The 17,401-nt window shown below is 40.5% G+C and overlaps 1 pseudogene; it reads right to left on the reverse strand.

The window, feature by feature from the left end:
• Nucleotides 1-11,131: 11,131 nt before the first annotated feature.
• LOC116538071 lies at nucleotides 11,132-16,903 on the reverse strand (annotated as a pseudogene).
• Between the last annotated feature and the right edge of the window lie 498 nt (nucleotides 16,904-17,401).

Raw genomic sequence — 17,401 nt, forward strand, 5'->3', positions numbered from 1 at the left:
ATTTAAGATGATGCTAATAGAAATATACACACTGCGCAGAAAATTCACATTTGCTGTCCAATTTAAAACTTTGGAATTGCTGTGATTAAATTAACCTAAAATGCCAAAACACTAAAGGAGATCAGTTGTTCACAGGCAACCACAATTTGTATTATCTACAAGTGCCTTTAAACACAAGATACAGATGCTGTGTAGCCTGACAGTGTGAAATGTTTAATGAGGCAGTTGTACCACAAACAATACTACAATGATTCTGAAGTGCAGTGTATTCAGACAGATACAGTGAACCAAGGGCAATACATGAGGATGAAAAAAGAAGAAATGACAAAGAAATCCAAGTAAATTCCTCGTCTTTGCAAATGTTTTTATATTAAATCATAAGGAAGGAACTACTTACCTTAAATTTTATTAATATCAAGAGTTTTCTAACAGGGTAATACCTTAGTTCTTAACATTTTTTTCTTTATGTGTAGTGTTTTCACACTATCTTGGTAGGAAACTTATTTACCAATCATATTAAAAGGCTAATTTAAATATAAATAATATAAAGGGCTCTGAATAAAGCAGAAATATATTACAGTTCATTCCACAAAAAGCATCCAAACCACCCAAATGACCAACGCATATATAGTATTTGGAGGAATCAGGGGGTTGGAAGGAGAAGGGAAGAGAATGAAGGAAAATGCAACCAGTGGAATTATAGTGTGTTCATTTAGGTGAAAGTAGAAGGCACAGGAGAGGTAGCCAAAGCCAAACTTTGCTTTGGTTTTCTTCAGAATTCATCTTCAAACATAAGTGAAAAAAACACCGTCATTCACAAGTGGAGGAACCTGGGGCCAGCTGGACGCGTGCTGTGGAGATCACGGTGTCTGAAGTTTGTGTAGTAGGGGAAGATTTCAGGTGTGTAGAGCAAGTTGAAAATAGATTGAGACAGCAAGGCGGCGTAAATGAGAAACTGCCTGTAGGACCTAGTCTGCTTGAAGAAAGTGGAGACACAAGGAGAGACAAAAACACGTCTGTGCCATAAAGTAGTTTTTCAAAGGCACCAAGATGTGGCAAATGGAGATTGTTAGTTCACTTCCCTGCTGCCATGAAACCTTGCCTTGAGAAGGTCCTGGATTCCAAGGTTTGTAAAGGCATCTCGGTAAATACTGCTTTTTTAATGCACGTGATTTTGCATCAGCTAGACTGAGTTGATTCTGACCAGACTTGATGGTTTTAAGTCAGAACTGATAAATTTTAAAAAGGAGAAAAAATAATTTGACCTAGTAGTATAAAAGATGAGGCTTTAATGGTGATTTGCAATGGAAAGAAAACACTGTATTCCTTATGCAAGACATATATCTTTCATTATTTATAATAAGTGGCCTCTCTAAGCTCAGTTACTCAATTCACATGTAGTATTTTAAAAATAATTTGATATCTCTGTGTCAGCCCATATATTTCATATTACTGCTTTGCATGTACAGCTTTCTACTTTTTGAGAACATCAACCAACCAAGGTTTCGCTGATTAATAGGCTTGAGCACCGGGTGGCAGATGTTCTGTGCAGTGTGGTTCAAGTTTTTTTGACCGCACATATATACATTGCTAATACAGAATTTAAGATACCATGCAAAGTCTCTCATGGACCTGTCTCTATTGTAGAATTATGACTTACTTGCCAAATTTTTCTGTTACTTTTTTTTTTTTTTTTGCTAATTTTTCTGGATTTGGGATTAACTAGCATTATTTTGCCACTTTTATATTGTAATTATAAAGAAAAAAGTACTATCATACTACTTTAGATTGTTGTGCTGGTATAATGTGGATTTAACATCAATAAATATTTGGCAAATAAAGGATAATTAAACTATATATTATTTGGGGGAAATAATGATAAAAATATTCAGTGAAAATGGAAATAACAATTATCAATTTTACCAGGTGGTTCTTTTTAATAACACATTAATGAATGAAATACAGTATTTTATTATTTTATTTTTTATATCTATGATATTGATGTGTTAATAATGAAGGTATTTTAGCATTGATTAGCAAATTTTTTTCCTTTAAAAAAGTACATAAAATGTGTGTCTTAAGGCCCGGCGCGGTGGCTCAAGCCTGTAATCCCAGCACTTTGGGAGGCCTAGGCGGGTGGATCACAAGGTCAAGAGATCGAGACCATCCTGGTCAACATGGTGAAACCCCGTCTCTACTAAAAATACAAAAAATTAGCTAGGCATGGTGGTGCGTGCCTGTAATCCCAGCTACTCAGGAGGCTGAGGCAGGAGAATTGCCTGAACCCAGGAGGTGGAGGTTGTGGTGAGCCGAGATCGCGCCATTGCACTCCAGCCTGGGTAACATGAGTGAAACTCCGTCTCAAAAAAAAAAAAAAAAGTGTGTCTTGCAAGTAATACTGTCTTAGATTCAAAAATATATTTGAGATAAGAAATACAGGAATCTAAAAATCCATAGGGTGATGTATCAATTTGTGCATCGTTGACTTCAGATCCTGTGTATATAAAGAATTGTGAACAGCCTCCATTTCTCATTAGACATTCTTAATAGAATGTGTGCTTTTTTGTCTTATTTTCAAAGGTGAAATATGTATCATTCTCATTATACCACTAACTACAATACTAATATTTACATACATACATACTTATATGGCAAACTTTATTGTTTTATGGCATTTATATGTGGAGATTTTGCCCAATCCCTACTTATAATCTTCACTATTCTCACATATAAAAGTCATTAAGTTTTGATTACTAAGAATTACATTACTCGTATTCAATATTTTTTTTTTAGATGGAGTCTTGCTCTTTTGCCAGGCTTGAGTGCAGTGGCATGGTCTCAGCTCACTGCAACCTCCGTCTCCCGGATTCAAGTGATCCCTGCCTCAGTGTCCTGAGTACCTGGGACTATAGGTGTGCGCCACCATGCCTGGCTAATTTTTTTTTTTTTTTTTTTGTATTTTAGTAGAGAAAGGGTTTCACCATGGTCAGGATGGTCTTGATCTCCTGACCTCATGATTCGCCCACCTTAGCCTCGTAAAATGCTAGGATTACAGGTGTGAGCCACCGCACCTGGCCTGTATTCTACATTTTCATACCTCTGTGAAACTAGGTGAAGCCAGCTTCAACCATCCAAATTCTACTTCCAGTTCGTCCTCTCTCCTGATGTGCATATACATGTATTTCATGGTCTGCTAGCAATTTTATCTGATGTCAATTATATGCATCAGATTTAATAGACCCAAGATTAACCTTGTTCCTCCTGCCTATAAGTTTGTTGTGGCCGCATATTTATTTCCTCTTTTGGTGAATAGCACTAACATCAGCGCTGACTTCAAAATGTGAAAGCAGGTGTCACTAGCTTTAAGGGATTCTACTTTTTATCTGTTCTTCATTCTCACGCTTCTCTTTATAATGTTTGTTTTAGCCTTTATTCAGGCCATCATCATTTTTCCCTAAGTAACTCTGTGTGATCCAGTTCCAGCCCTCGGTCTGGTGTCAGTGTCTGTTAGTGCCGTCTTTGTTGTGTTTTGTTTTGTTTCTTCCTCTCATCCTTGATACAGAGCTCAGAGCCCCTCTCAGGTGTTTACTTTTTAACCCACTCTACAAAAACGTTCTATCAAATAAACACGTTCATGATCAGTGTTTATTTCATTTTAGATTTTGGAGTGATGGGGAGGTATCGCCTGGTGCAGGTAAGAGCACAGCAATTGAAAATGCACAGAGGAGAGACAGAATGTAGAGTATTCAAGAGTTTTATTTTGTTCTCTCTTCTGAACTTCACTCAGTTTCTTCTCTATAGCCACGTTCTTTTCCAAATTTTGGCCAGTTTGAAATCTTCTTTTTTTTAATTCAAGCACAGTACATCTATAGTCAACTTTCACAGCAAAGTGTAGGCTGACTCAATGAGCCCAAAGTCACAGTCTCCCCCCTCAAAAATGGCTTAGCAGAGTATTTTCTCAACAAAAGCAGGTCTGTCCCAAACGGATTCTCATAACAGCTGTCAGAGTAATAATCTGGCCTCTGTCTCCCGTTTGACCGCCTCTCATGCATTTTCTATATTGCCTGAAAGGTGTGCTGACACACCAAACTGATCTTGATCACGAACCTATTAAAAGTCAATATTACCCAATACTTTCGTTATAAAATCTGATTTTGTTGGCAGAGCTTACAAAGTTCTCAAGCTTCAACACGCACCACTTTTTCTAACCAGACTTGACTTTTAGCAAATATTTATTGAAGATTTACTGTAGACCCTAGGATTCTAGTAACAAATATGAGCCATGCAGCATACAGTCTAATGGAGGATTATATTTTTAAAAATATGTTAATGAAGAAAAGAGCAGCATGCAGGACATAGCAATTTTGGTGGTAAGAAAAGACATCCTAGGGAAGCTACATTTTTCCATGAAGGATAAGTGGGTACTGATAAAGTCTCATGGTGCCAAGGATGATTTAGAAACTTGGAACTCTGAGGGGAAAGTGTGACACACCATAGGACTTCACAGAAGCCCAATATTCCTTGGCAGAGTAGGGCATCAGTGGCATCAGATGAATGGCTTGAATGTACCACGTTCTTTTTTGTCTATGAAATACCTCAAGTGCTGATTTCTTATCCTGAAATGATCTCTCTCTATTTATAGTTACATCACTATTCAACTAACAAAATAAATCTAAAACTCACTGATTTATTTGAATAATTAATATCTTCCCATGAGAAAAAAGTATAATACTAGCCAGTGATGATCAGGGCTAAAATAATATATTCTATTCAAGGGAAAGAAATATTTCTGGGGGCTAAATTAGGTGAGATAGGCCGTAAAAAAGGTTGTACTTGAACAATATTTTGATAAATTGCAACAGAGGTTAGGGGAGAAGTGACACATTCTATGAGCAGGGATCAATATAAGGAAAAGATGGAAGAAAAAATTACCTAAGCGTAGCTGAAAAGCAATAGAAGGTGGTACCAACCTTTCAAAAGCTGAGATTTCTTAGAAATCATGTATAAAAATTTAAGTTTTGTAATTCTTTGACTGTTTTTTCTTCATAGGTTCTTAAATAGAAACAAAGTACAGCTTTCTTTCTAACTTGTGATATGAAATAAAATACAAAGTATATAACTATTTGAATAATTAAAGAGATACCTTGTTCTTCACAATTATATGACTCTACCCTCTATATCAGTAAAAGCCATCATCAAGTTATTAACCAGAAGTGATAACTCTATGCATTGGGAACTGGCAATATACTGTTCTAAATAATGCTCTACTTTTACTTCCACTAGAATTGCCTTCAAGTTGTTCTAAATAGTTTTCTCAATGAAAATGCCTAAAAAATTCTAGGTGATTCTTTTAAAAAGTCTTTAAAAATGTGTGTTTATAGGATAAGAAAGTAATATATCTGCAGGAAATAAAAATAAATGTTAAACAGGAATCCTTAAAAGTAAATAATTATCAAAGACAGTTTCCTTTCTAATCAGATAGTAGCCAATTTATAAATGTTAAGAGACAATTTTTGTGTGTCTAATAGCCAAAACTGTATTCACATGTTTTTCCCTACTGGAGCCAAATATACATACTTTTCCTAGATCAGTCACTTAGTTCTTTGAGGATTTTTTTTTTTGTAACTAACATTAAAGAATTTGGACAAAAATCATTCAATTATGTTAAAAAATAATATTTTGGAAAAAGAAGAGACAGAGATATTTCTTATCTTACACTCTATATATGAAGAGATTAAAATTACAGCACTGATGATATGTCACTCAGTATCATCTAGCTGGCAAATAACAGAATATAAAATGGAAGGAATTGAAGGAATCTTTTTGATATATGTTTTTAAAAATGAATAAATATTATAAATGTAAAGATTAGTAAAAACTTTGTTAAATGATTGTAACTAAAAGTAATATACTACAAGGCCCTACTATGACACTCTTTAAGAGATTTGTCATTGACTCTCTAATTTTTGTTTTCCAAAGCTATAGTGATTATTTTTTATTAAACATCATGGAACACTCAATGGAAAGAAGACTACAGTTTAAATATAATTTTAAGCAAGGATATATCTTTAGCATCTCTATGATCTTTAGGGAATATGCACATGATCAAATGCAAATCTAAAATTACAAGTGTATTTTAAACTTTATTTTAATGACATCAGTAATATATATTTATGTGTGCTAATTTTGAGCTTAAAGCCATGAGATTTTTATTCTAGAATAAAGAAAAACTATATTCTTAATGATTAGAATGCAATGTTAATCAGCCCTGTTTTGTAACTTAGCTTTATTATAGCCATCAGGAACAGAAACCCATTTCCATAAGTAGGATACCTGTGGCTTTGTTATGTTAGCCATATCTTTTAGTACTGATAGATCCTGCTTACACATTTTGGAAATAATATGCCCATAGGTTCTAAATCAAACCAGTGTTATAGATTGATGTGCTAATCTAACTTTTACCTTTTTCTTTTCTGTCTATTTTCAGTAATCCTCAAGAAACCAATATATCTGCTAAAAGTACAAAAGCTTTAGCCTATTATGCAAAATGCAGATTTGTTTTATTACGGAGAATTTTAAAGCTGAATCTGTTCTTTTTATTTTCCTCCTTCTACATTACCATCTTTTTCTGACCTCTTTTTTCCTCTCGAAAAACATAAAAAAAAAAAAAGAGAAATACTCTGATGCATTGAATAAGTAACAGAATTCTGTAGGAAAATACATACAATTGACCCTTGAAAAACTCAGGAGTTGGGTTCCCAAACCCCCATGCAGCTAGCAATTCATATCTAACTTTTGACTTTTCCAAAACTTAACTGTTAATAGGCTGTTGTTGATTGGAAGTGTAAGGATAACATAAACAGTCAACTAACATGTACTTTGTATGTTAAGTGTATTATATGCTGTATTCTTACAATAAAGTAGAATAGGGAAAAGTAAAACATTGAAGACAATTAAAAGGAAGATAAAATGTATCTAATATTCATTAAGTGGAAGTGGATCATCGTAAAAGTCTTCGTTCTGGTTATCTCCATATTCAGTAGGCTGAGGCGGAGAAGGAAGAGAAGGGATTGGTCTTGCTGTCTCAGGGATGGCAGGGAGCAAGAAAATTCTCTAAGTGAAACCACACAGCTCAAATCCATTGTGTTCAAGAGTGAACTGTATTTATTTTTGATATAATAAAATGTTAAGTAAATATTATGAACATAGGAATGTCAAAATTGGCAAGATTATCAAAAATAAGGAAAGTCTGAGAAATTGTCACAGCCAAGAGGAGCCGAAGGAGACATGACAACTGAATATAATGTGGTATAGTGGCTGATGTCCTGGAATAGCAAAGGGACAGTAGGTAAAAACTAAGGAAATATGAGCAAAATATGACCTTTACTTAATAATAATGTATCAGCATTTTTGTTCTTTGTAGCAAATGTATCAGACTACCATAAGATGTTAATAGTATGGTAACATGTATGTATGTGTGTGTTGGGGGTACTATATAGGAATCCTCTGTACTATCAGCTCATCTGTTTTGTAAATTCAAAGTAGTTTTTTAAAAATAAAGTCTGTTAATGTAAAGAAGACAATAAGGCTTAAAAATTGTTTAGTGCCTACTTTCAAAGAAATTACGGTCAAAAGTGAAGTATTGATAAAAAAAGATGTAACCACATCGCCACTGTAGAAGTCCTCACATTACTGTAAGGACACAGAGCCATTGGTTACATAAGAAGCTGTTTGGATGGCACAATCTGTTGGCAATCCATCAGAAGATAGTCATTTGAATTAGTAAACTATCTGCACAGGTGAAATGTGAGAAATTTCCCCACACAATGTTTATAAGCATGTATAATACACAATTTAAAGGATTACGGGTATAAGACTTTGCCGTTCAGGAAAACATGCTATTACAGCTTATTTCTTTTATTTCCAAGCATTATAGAACAGTACTGGAAAAGGATTTTGAGATAACAGCTGGCATTTGAAAAATAGTGTCAGAAAACTGTAAATCGTTACAAACTGAACTTGGTGACAGTGTTATAGACAAGAATTAGTTGAGAGTATATTTCAAATAACATAAGCAAAGACTTATGTAGTTCAGAAAATACGGAGTGAACAATTATTCTGACCATAAAAATCAACAACATACCATGTTGATAGAGATAATGTAGCTTGTCAAAATTTAAGTAACAAGATTTTCCTTAATCTGGTAAATGTATAATTTGAATGGTTTGTATATACATTTTCCATTTTTAATTCTTTAGTGGGAATGAAGGTAGTAGAGATTGGAATAAACAAGCATCATTTTAGAAATTTTGTTTCATATTTCACATAATTTCAACAGACAATATATGTTGAGGAAAGATCTGTACCAAGTCTCATGTATAATTCTTTTTTTTTTTTTTTTTTGAAACGGAGTTTCGCTCTTGTTACCCAGGCTGGAGTGCAGTGGCACGATCTCGGCTCACCGCAACCTCCGCCTCCCGGGTTCAGGCAATTCTCCTGCCCCAGCCTCCTGAGTCGCTGGGATTACAGGCATGCGCCACCATGCCCAGCTAATTTTTTGTATTTTTAGTAGAGACGGGGTTTCACCATGTTGACCAGGATGGTCTCGATCTCTTGACCCATGTATAATTCTTAAAATGAAGCAAACCTAATGTTTGTAGAATGTACATGTAGATTTTAAACTCACTCAAAAATCTAACCCTACTTGAAGTCAATGAACAAACAGAAGAAGAAATATCTAGTACACTCTCAAAGAGGGTTTCAATTGCATTTTCTTCTTTGTATTAATTAATGAGATTGCAGTTATAATTTGTGCTTATTTTATCTAATAACTGAATTTTTGATAAGCTGTGAAAGTGAATAGTTACGTATCAAGTTATAGCTAACGTTTGAATTTCTATTTCAGATTTATTCTCACTAAGGGATAACAGCTTTCCAACTATACAAAAAGGTGAAAATGTAAAAAGAGGGTAAAGTCACTGTGACAATGTCAAAATTGATTTTCAATGAGATTTCCGTCTTTGCAAATGTGGAGTCAGTATGCATTTAAGTCTCCAGTACAAGCGCTGAGTGAAATTCATTAAAAGGGAAATAATCCATATTGTCTTAGTACTCTTTAAAGCATATGTAAAATAAGATAAATCACATAGCAAATTCCAATTTTATTGACAGTTCTTACTGCCTCTCAAGGATTTGAATGTTTAAATATTTTAGCAGCCACATTGGTTAATGTTTCAGGAATGTCACTGCTTCAAAAGTATAACAAAATTTTACTACTGTGAAAGCCATAGAGCAAAGTTTTTTCAATATTTTTTTTTTCAAGGAAGGCCATTTATTTCCAAGGTAAAGACGGTACTTGTAAGACAGGACTTTTCAGAAGCCTGTCTAGTTGCTGTTAGAGAGGCATGTCAAGGACACATCGAAAGAAGTCATGCGAACGTGGGTTGGAAGGCTTTGTCCAACACTGTTACAACACTTATAGTTCAAAACTCTAGAGTTAGATTCTTCAGTGAATTTAAAATCTACATGTACATTCTACAAACATCAGGTTTGCTTAATTTTAAGAATTATACGTGAGACTAGTACAGATCTTTCCTCAACCCATAATGTCTGTCGAAATTATATGAAATATAAAACAAAATTTCACTTTTATAAATAAGCCAAACATCTTTAAAAATCCTTATAAATTCTTTACAATATGTTACACGGTTAGAGACAATATTTACAATAAAAGGATGGGGGAGGGAGGGAAAGAAATCTACACTCAATCTTTGCATACAGCAAGAGGACTGGTAGACGTGGCAGGGGGTTCACCACCCACCTGGTCTTCCCTGGAATGAGTGGGTGTGTGGGGGCTGGCCTGGTCTATTTACAACCTGTGGGGAGAAGAGGGCACTGGTTCTTGTCCTGCAGGGACAGCCCAGCTCAGACCCCATAAATCAGTGCGTGAGTGACAGAGACACCAGGGGTGTTGACTATCCCCTCTCCGAAGGGGAAGAAGGTAGGCTTCTGTGTGCCTGGGTTGTGGAAGGAACAGGCACAGATGGAAGAACAAAAAGAGGGGTGCGGGAGATACCAGCAAGGGAGACCATGGACCCCCCACGAATGGGGAATAGGCAGCTGCCCGCAGTCAAAGTGCTTAGGTGCTGGCTCAGGCCCAAGGATGTTGGGGAGCAACCCTGGTGAGGGTTTCACTGCTGCCTCCTTGGAGTGGCTCCAACCCCCTTCTCTGGCCGCACAATGGCAACGAGGACTCCGGCCTCGGCAGCCTGGAGTCCACCGAGGCACGGGCTCCGTCATTTGCCGCCTCGCTGCCGCCCGCGCCCGGGACCGGGGCGCTGCAGAACCAGCCCCCCGCCGCTCAGCCGCTACCGCCCGCGTTCTGCCTCCTGCCTCCCGCCAGTTTGCGATCCGCACCTCCCGCGCCGCTAGGGCCCAGCCCTCCCCAGAGCCCCGGGAACCAGGAGCGTCCTCTGGCCTGCACCCTCCCTTCTGTGGCCCCCGGGTGCGTGGTGGGGGTGGAGGGCGCAGCAGACCGTGTCTCCAGCTTGTGCGCTGCAGCTGTCGGGTGGGCAGAGAAGGCTGGAGCAGGACTGAGTCAATGGAAGGGGCTTCCGGAGAGGGCGTGGGCTGCTGGGACCTGCCCCCGACACTGGCGCCGATGGGTCTGTTGAGCCTTTCTGTGGCTGCACTTGGAGACCCTTGTGGACCCTGGGGTGTGGCTAGGGAACTCCTAAGTTTCAGACTGAAGGAAAGATCCTGGGTGTGTCAGGGCCTGGGGTGGTGGCGGGAGCTGAAGGGCGCCCGGGCCAGGCGGGGCGCCAGGGTGTGGCAGGGCCTGGGGTGGTGGCGGGAGCTGAAGGGCGCCCGGGCCAGGCGGGGCGCCAGGGTGTGTCAGGGCCTGGGGTGGTGGCGGGAGCTGAAGGGCGCCCGGACCAGGCGGGGCGCCAAGGTGTGTCAGGGCCTGGGGTGGTGGCTCCAGCTGAAGGGTGCCCGGGCCAGGCGGGGCGCCAGGGCGTGTCAGGGCCTGGGGTGGTGGCGCGAGCTGAAGGGCGCCCGGGCCAGGCGGGGCGCCAGGGTGTGGCAGGGCCTGAAGTGGTGAGAGCTGAAGGGCCTGCGCGCCAGGCTACCTTCAGGCCCTGCTCCCGCCGGGCCCTCCGCGTGGGTCTCCAAGATCGCCAGCATCTCCCAGGCCCCCAGGGGCTCTCTCTGTCTTGTGCTCTTGATCGCTGGAGAGCCAGTCTGAGTGCCGGGTCAGCGTCTCCACGGTTTCGCAGCTGTCAGACATGTGGGCCACCATGTCTGTCATGTTGTCCTCAGACGTCCTCACCAGTGTGGGCCCGAAGACCAGGGCTAGGTTCTGGGGTTTCATCTTGTTTTTCTCAGAGTGGTCAGCGATGGTCTTGAGATGACCCACAAGGAATGTGACCGATTCATAGTAGTGACCTGGGAAGTTCCAGATCAGCCGCTGCAGCGCCCTTACCAGCTCCTGCAATGCTGTTGGCCTTGATGAAGTCGTTGTATTTGTCGTTGGTGAGGAGAGGCTTGGGCAGCTTTTGGAAGAAGGATTTGAGCAGGCTGATCACTTTGAGGTCGTGCCAGTGCTTATCCTGCAGGTTGATGTCCCCAGGCCCTCGGTTGAGCTACTCCTGCAGTCTGGACACCATCGCATTGTTGCCGGGCATTCAGTAAATGCCCATGGACTCCAGTCCTCCTGCCTCTGCAATGCCACAGCATGCAGCCACCATTAAGGGGACGAGTGTCAGCCTGACCTTAAATGCCGTTGGGGCGGCCTTGTTTTTTTTATGATGTTGATGCCCCAGGGGGTTTTGGGGGCTGAAGCACTGTCATTCTTGCTCCCTGAGGGCAGGTCCTGAGTCCTGGGGCCACGTGCTGCACTCCACTTGAGGAACTCAGACATGAGGAACCCCAGGCCGCCAGAACCTTTGGGGGAGGAATCAGCTTTGGGCCCAGAGCTATGGCTCATTTTGCAACAATCATTAAGCTTCTTGCTGATCAGGCTTGGTTGGCACAGCTGGGGTGCTTGCCCTCAACCCTGCTGTTCTCCCGGATCACTCTGATCCAGCCAGCATCTCAACCCTGTCCTCAGCCTGAAGAAATATTCACAGAAGTCAGCAGTGGTCAGCTGGAACACGTGCCTCCTCTTGCCCTCACCGTAAGAGATGTCCACGAGGCAGGAGCCGATGCAGACTAGCTCTGCCTGGTCCTCACCTGCTCCGACCTCCAAAGCCACTACTGCTGCCTGCTGGGGCGGGAGCCCCACACCTTAGCGAGAGCGAGTGCACCCGCAGCGCAGCATACAACCGCTTCCACTGGCGCAGGTCATTGCCAGCTTTCTTCCCCTTCTTGGTGAGGATCTGCTTATAATAGAACCAGCTATCTCCTGGTATCACTGAAGGTTGCATCCCAGAGTTCAGAGGTTGAGTGTCACTTAGAAGGAGCATCAGTACCTTCAGAGGTGCCCCAGCTATCCAAGGACCGGTTGGTGAAGAAACTCCGGAGCAGCTGCAGGCTGGGTATTGGATTTGGCAGGTGCTGCAGAACCCAGCCCTCCTCTCGGAAGGTGTTGAGCTGTCAGAAGCAGAAAAGTTCCTTTTTAAAGTTTCCTTTCTTGTTAAAGAATAAGTGTGCTTGTAACTTTGTTAAGCCCTATGCTATGTAGCTGTTAGATATGCCATGCTTACAGGCACATGGTACGTTAACTAAAATATCTTTATACTTTAACCAAGATATCTGTGCTGGATGTGCTCACAGGCATGTCCCAGATCTCCATTGCTTTTACCTGCTTAGAAAAGTTTTAAGTTGTTAATCACTCAGGTTTTAGTTTAGATTGTGAGGTCTGGCTCCAGCCAGCAGAGATCAGACACAGCAATAAGGACAACTCCAAATGCCTAAAGAATAACTTTGTCTGATTTTCCTTTGTTCATTGTAGTCTCTTGGCAAGAAGGCTAGTGTGAGCACCCTTCCTGCAGTCCAGGAAGTAACAATTGTGTTGCCGAAAGATCCTTTGTCTCAGTGCTGATTTTTCTTTGCAGCACCAAGCGTCTATTTCCAGCAACTATTTCCAATATGAGCCTATCATCGCAGGACTTGGAGTGCTCCGTGGTGTTGAACAGCAGGTAGTAGGAGCTCGGCCAGCCTTGATGCTGCTGCAGCCCTGCGAGTAATGGCATCCCAGGGTGAAGGTGAAGGTTGGGGAGGATGGAGGATGGGTTGGTGCCCAGGACGGGGCGAGTTCATGGCACTGGAGACCACAGCGGAGGCAGGGAAATGCTTGGCCTGGAGGTCAATGCTCCGGCTGGTTAGTTCATCAATAAAGGGGATGGAAGCCAGAGAGTCTTTGTGGTTGCCAAAGGGGCCACCTTCCTGCCCAAGAGTTCCCCTTGCCCACTGGCCTCTGGCTCCAGGGACTGATCACCAAATCCAAGGTTCATCTGTCTTGCAGGGGTCAGCTGAACCTTGCGGTGCGTCGGGGGCTTCTGCCTCAGGACCACCTCATTGAGGCGATCCTCCACAGGAGGCTCTAGGGATTGGGTTCTGGGTTCTGGCCATACAACTCTGGGTGGCTTGGAGTCCTCTAGGGAACTACACAGGGGACTAGGCCAGGTTGAAGGTAGGCAGTCCCCTTCCCCCAAAAAGGGTGAGTCCCTTAAGGAGAGTGCGTGCAGGAGGCATGTCCAGCACTGGAATGATGGACTGTAGCTCAGGTAGCTGATGAACCCCAGGTAGTCCAGGCCCTGCAACCCAGGTGGGGGCGAGGCCTGGGGCCCTGGCAGGTCCCAAGTTGGGCAGGCAGGGGTGTGGGCAGAGAAAAGCTGCGAAGCCCAGCCACACTGCTCAAAGCAGGCTGACACCAGTGCCCTGGCCCCAGAGCCTCGGCAGAATGGGTGGCCTGGCTCAAGTAGTCATCTGAGCCAGCTCGGTGTGAGCCCTCCTGGCCCAGCTTGCTTGAGGCATCCTGGGAGGTGGAGCAGGGCCATGGGTTGGGGGGCAGCCACCTCCTCCAACCAGTCCTGGGAGGTGCTGCGGGCCAGGGAGCCATTGCTGGGCACCATCTCTCCCCCACACTGCGGAGTACCTGGTTTGACAGCCAGGGTGACAAGGCCTGCTGGCACTGCAGTCTGCTGGGGGGTATCCGGCTGCCAGGCTCTGGTAAGGCACAGGGCATCCCAGGCTCTGAAGTGAGATGGGAGAAATCTACCAGGGAAGTCAATCCATATTTTCTTAGTACACTTAAAGCATATGTAAAATAAAATATATCACATAACAAATTCCATTTTATTGACAGCTCTTACCACCTCTCAAGGATTTGAATGTTTAAATATTTTAGCAGCCACATTAGTTAATGTTTCAGGAATATCACTGCTTCAAAAGTGTAACAAAACTTAACTACTGTGAAAGCCATACAGCAAACTTTTTTCAGTTTTTTTTTTTCTAACAGGAAAATATGTGGGTTCTACTAATAAATGATTTCACTTTTGTAAAAGAAAAGTTAGAAAAAAGTTAACAACAGATTGTAAGTAGAATAATAAAATAGAACTAATGAAATTTGTTTTAATTTCAGGGAATTATATTTATGGACTGTTAACTATCTGTAATGCTGGCTTAAAAAGGCATATGCTCAAATTTTAACAATTTAAATTTTTAATAGGGTAGTGATTGGTGACATTTGGTATAAAATTATTAAAATGAATAAAAGCACCCTATGAGCTGATTTTTCTCATGCTGTACACAGTTTTTTTTAAAGGTAATATGGATGGCCTGTGTTTAGTTTCACAGGGGCTTCTTTTGTGTACAGATGACTGAAGTTTCATGTTTCATTTTAGACCCTCACTTGGCCCACAGGAAGTAATGTTTGTTAATATAAGTTAATCTGGCTATATCCTTACTTAGACAGATATAATGGAGGAATGTTCATCTACAGGTGGAGACAAAGAGCACTGTCATTACAACATAGAAACAGATTCACTCCTAACAGCTCAGTTTGGAGAAAAGTCAATCTTTACTCAAAATCTCAGCTATTAGTGAAGTTAAAGTTCTATTGTGTGGTCTAGCTCTGTAGCGGAATTAGTATGTAAAGTAAAGCCATACAATTCATCTTTAGGCTACATTCTATAAATCTAGGAAAATTAAAATCGTGTGAACAAGCAGTCCTCCCCACTCATTCTCCCCAGTAGCTGAGACCACGGGTATGTGTCATCCTGCTGGGCTTACATAATAAGTTCTAAGCATTATTTTTAATAATGAACATTAAAAACCAAAACATTAATCATTGAGTAAATACTAGTTAATACTTCTTCCTTGAACTCTTCATTTGATTTCTGGGAAAGTCTATTCTTCTGTTTTTCTGTCTTCCTCAAAATCTCCTGAGCTAGGTACTTCCCTACTTCCCATCTCCACATTTAGCATGTTCTAAGGCTCAGTACTTAGACTTTCTTTCTACTTTGCTTATACCTATATCTTTGATTATTTCATCAAATCTCCTATCTTTAAGTGGTAGTAAATCACAAAGCCTCTAAGTTTCTATCTTTATCCCATAAATTTCCCCTGTACTGCAGGCACATACCCGTATTAACTACATAGTCAAGATCTTCACATGGATGTCTGTGAGGCCTCTGAAATGTGTCCGAAACCAAACTCCTGATTTTAGTGCATTAGCCCCTCACGTTTTGCCATTTCCATTATAATTAATCTCAGCAACTATTAAGTCTATTGTTTTTGTTGCTAAATGTTCATAAATTGGAGCCACCCTTGACTCCTCCTTTTTAATTTTACATGTTCTAATATCTTGATAAATTCTACAGGCTTTTATATTAGTGATAAAATTCCTTATTACTGATTAACCTACCAAGGAGATTGAATGACAATTATTGATTTCTTAGACCTACAGTTCTTAAAGTATGGTCAGGGGTCTCCTGAGAGTCCCAAGACCATTTCTAGGAATTCATGATATCAAAACTATTTTCATAATGATACCAAGATATTGAAAATCTTAATGTTTCCTTGTCTTTAGCATGATAATGACAGCAGTACTATCAAATCTTAGCATAGTGTCTCATACAGAGTATACATTAAAATGTAGACTACACAGCAAGTTAGGTAGCCTGATTTACAAAGTCAGGCTCTTTATTACAATGCTATAGTCTATCAAAAATAAAATATAGTAATTTATTTGAAAATCTGCTTAATGTGGAACCTTTGATGGGTTTCTATCATTTCTTCTAATAATATCATAATTTAAGTTCTTTTACATAAAAATTGCACCCTAATTTCTTAGGACATTGTGTATAATGGAATTTTTAGATGAAAGGATGTTCATAATTTTGATTTTCTAGATATATATATAGGCAAATTGTAAGACAAGAGGGTCAAATAAAATCATAGGCCAATAGGTGCATATGACAGCAACTAATTTACCATATTCTCTTTAGGATTGTTATCTTTTTTTTTTTTTTTTGAGATGGAGTTTCACTCATGTTACCCAGGCTGGAGTGCAATGGTGCGATCTCGGCTCACCGCAACCTCCGCCTCCTGGGTTCAGGCAATTCTCCTGCCTCAGCCTCCTGAGTAGCTGGGATTACAGGCACGCGCCACCATGCCCAGCTAATGTTTTTGTATTTTTAGTAGAGACGGGGTTTCACCATGTTGACCAGGATGGTCTCGATCTCTTGACCTCGTGATCCACCCGCCTCGGCCTCCCAAAGTGCTGGGATTACAGGCTTGAGCCACCGTGCCTGGCCCATTTTTTTAAGTGTTTAATATTTTGATAGTTTAAAAGATTACATTGTTTCAATTTACAACTTTTACCCACAATTATGGTTGAAGGTTTTTTGTTTCTCTTTGTCAGTTTTCTCTTTTGAATTTTGTCTTTTATATCTGTCATGTTGTCCTTAACAGAATTTTAGTTTATCTATAGTGATGTCAGAATTTGCATGAGCTTTTCATTTCTCTTCATTTTCATTTTTTTCTTTTAAGCAAAAATAATTTTGATATTTCATTTTTAGATGAAAATGTATTGTAAATGGTTAGATTATAAAATAGAACAATTTACTAACAGCCTCTCATATTTAAATAATTCTACTCTGCCCTGTTTTAAATTGGCAAGCTGAATTTTTAACTCTTTTCTACCTCTAGGTATTCTTAGATGGAGGGAATTGTTGCCATTAGTTTTTCCAGGCTTATAGCCCGACACGGGTGTAAAATTTCTTGGGAAACACAACAGTTACTAAAACCCAGCAGAACTGAAGAACTTCAAAAAGACATTTGACTTGAGTTTTAAATGATAAGGAGGAGTTTGTTGAGCTGAAAAAGAAACGAAGCACTGTATTAAAGGCAGAGAGAAGAGTTTGGGTAAAGAAGCAGAAACATAAAAGGCCAGAGG

The sequence above is a fragment of the Sapajus apella genome, unplaced genomic scaffold (assembly GCF_009761245.1).
Source record: "Sapajus apella isolate SASKATOON/1434 unplaced genomic scaffold, GSC_monkey_1.0 scaffold116, whole genome shotgun sequence".
NCBI classification, from domain to species: Eukaryota; Metazoa; Chordata; class Mammalia; order Primates; family Cebidae; genus Sapajus; species Sapajus apella.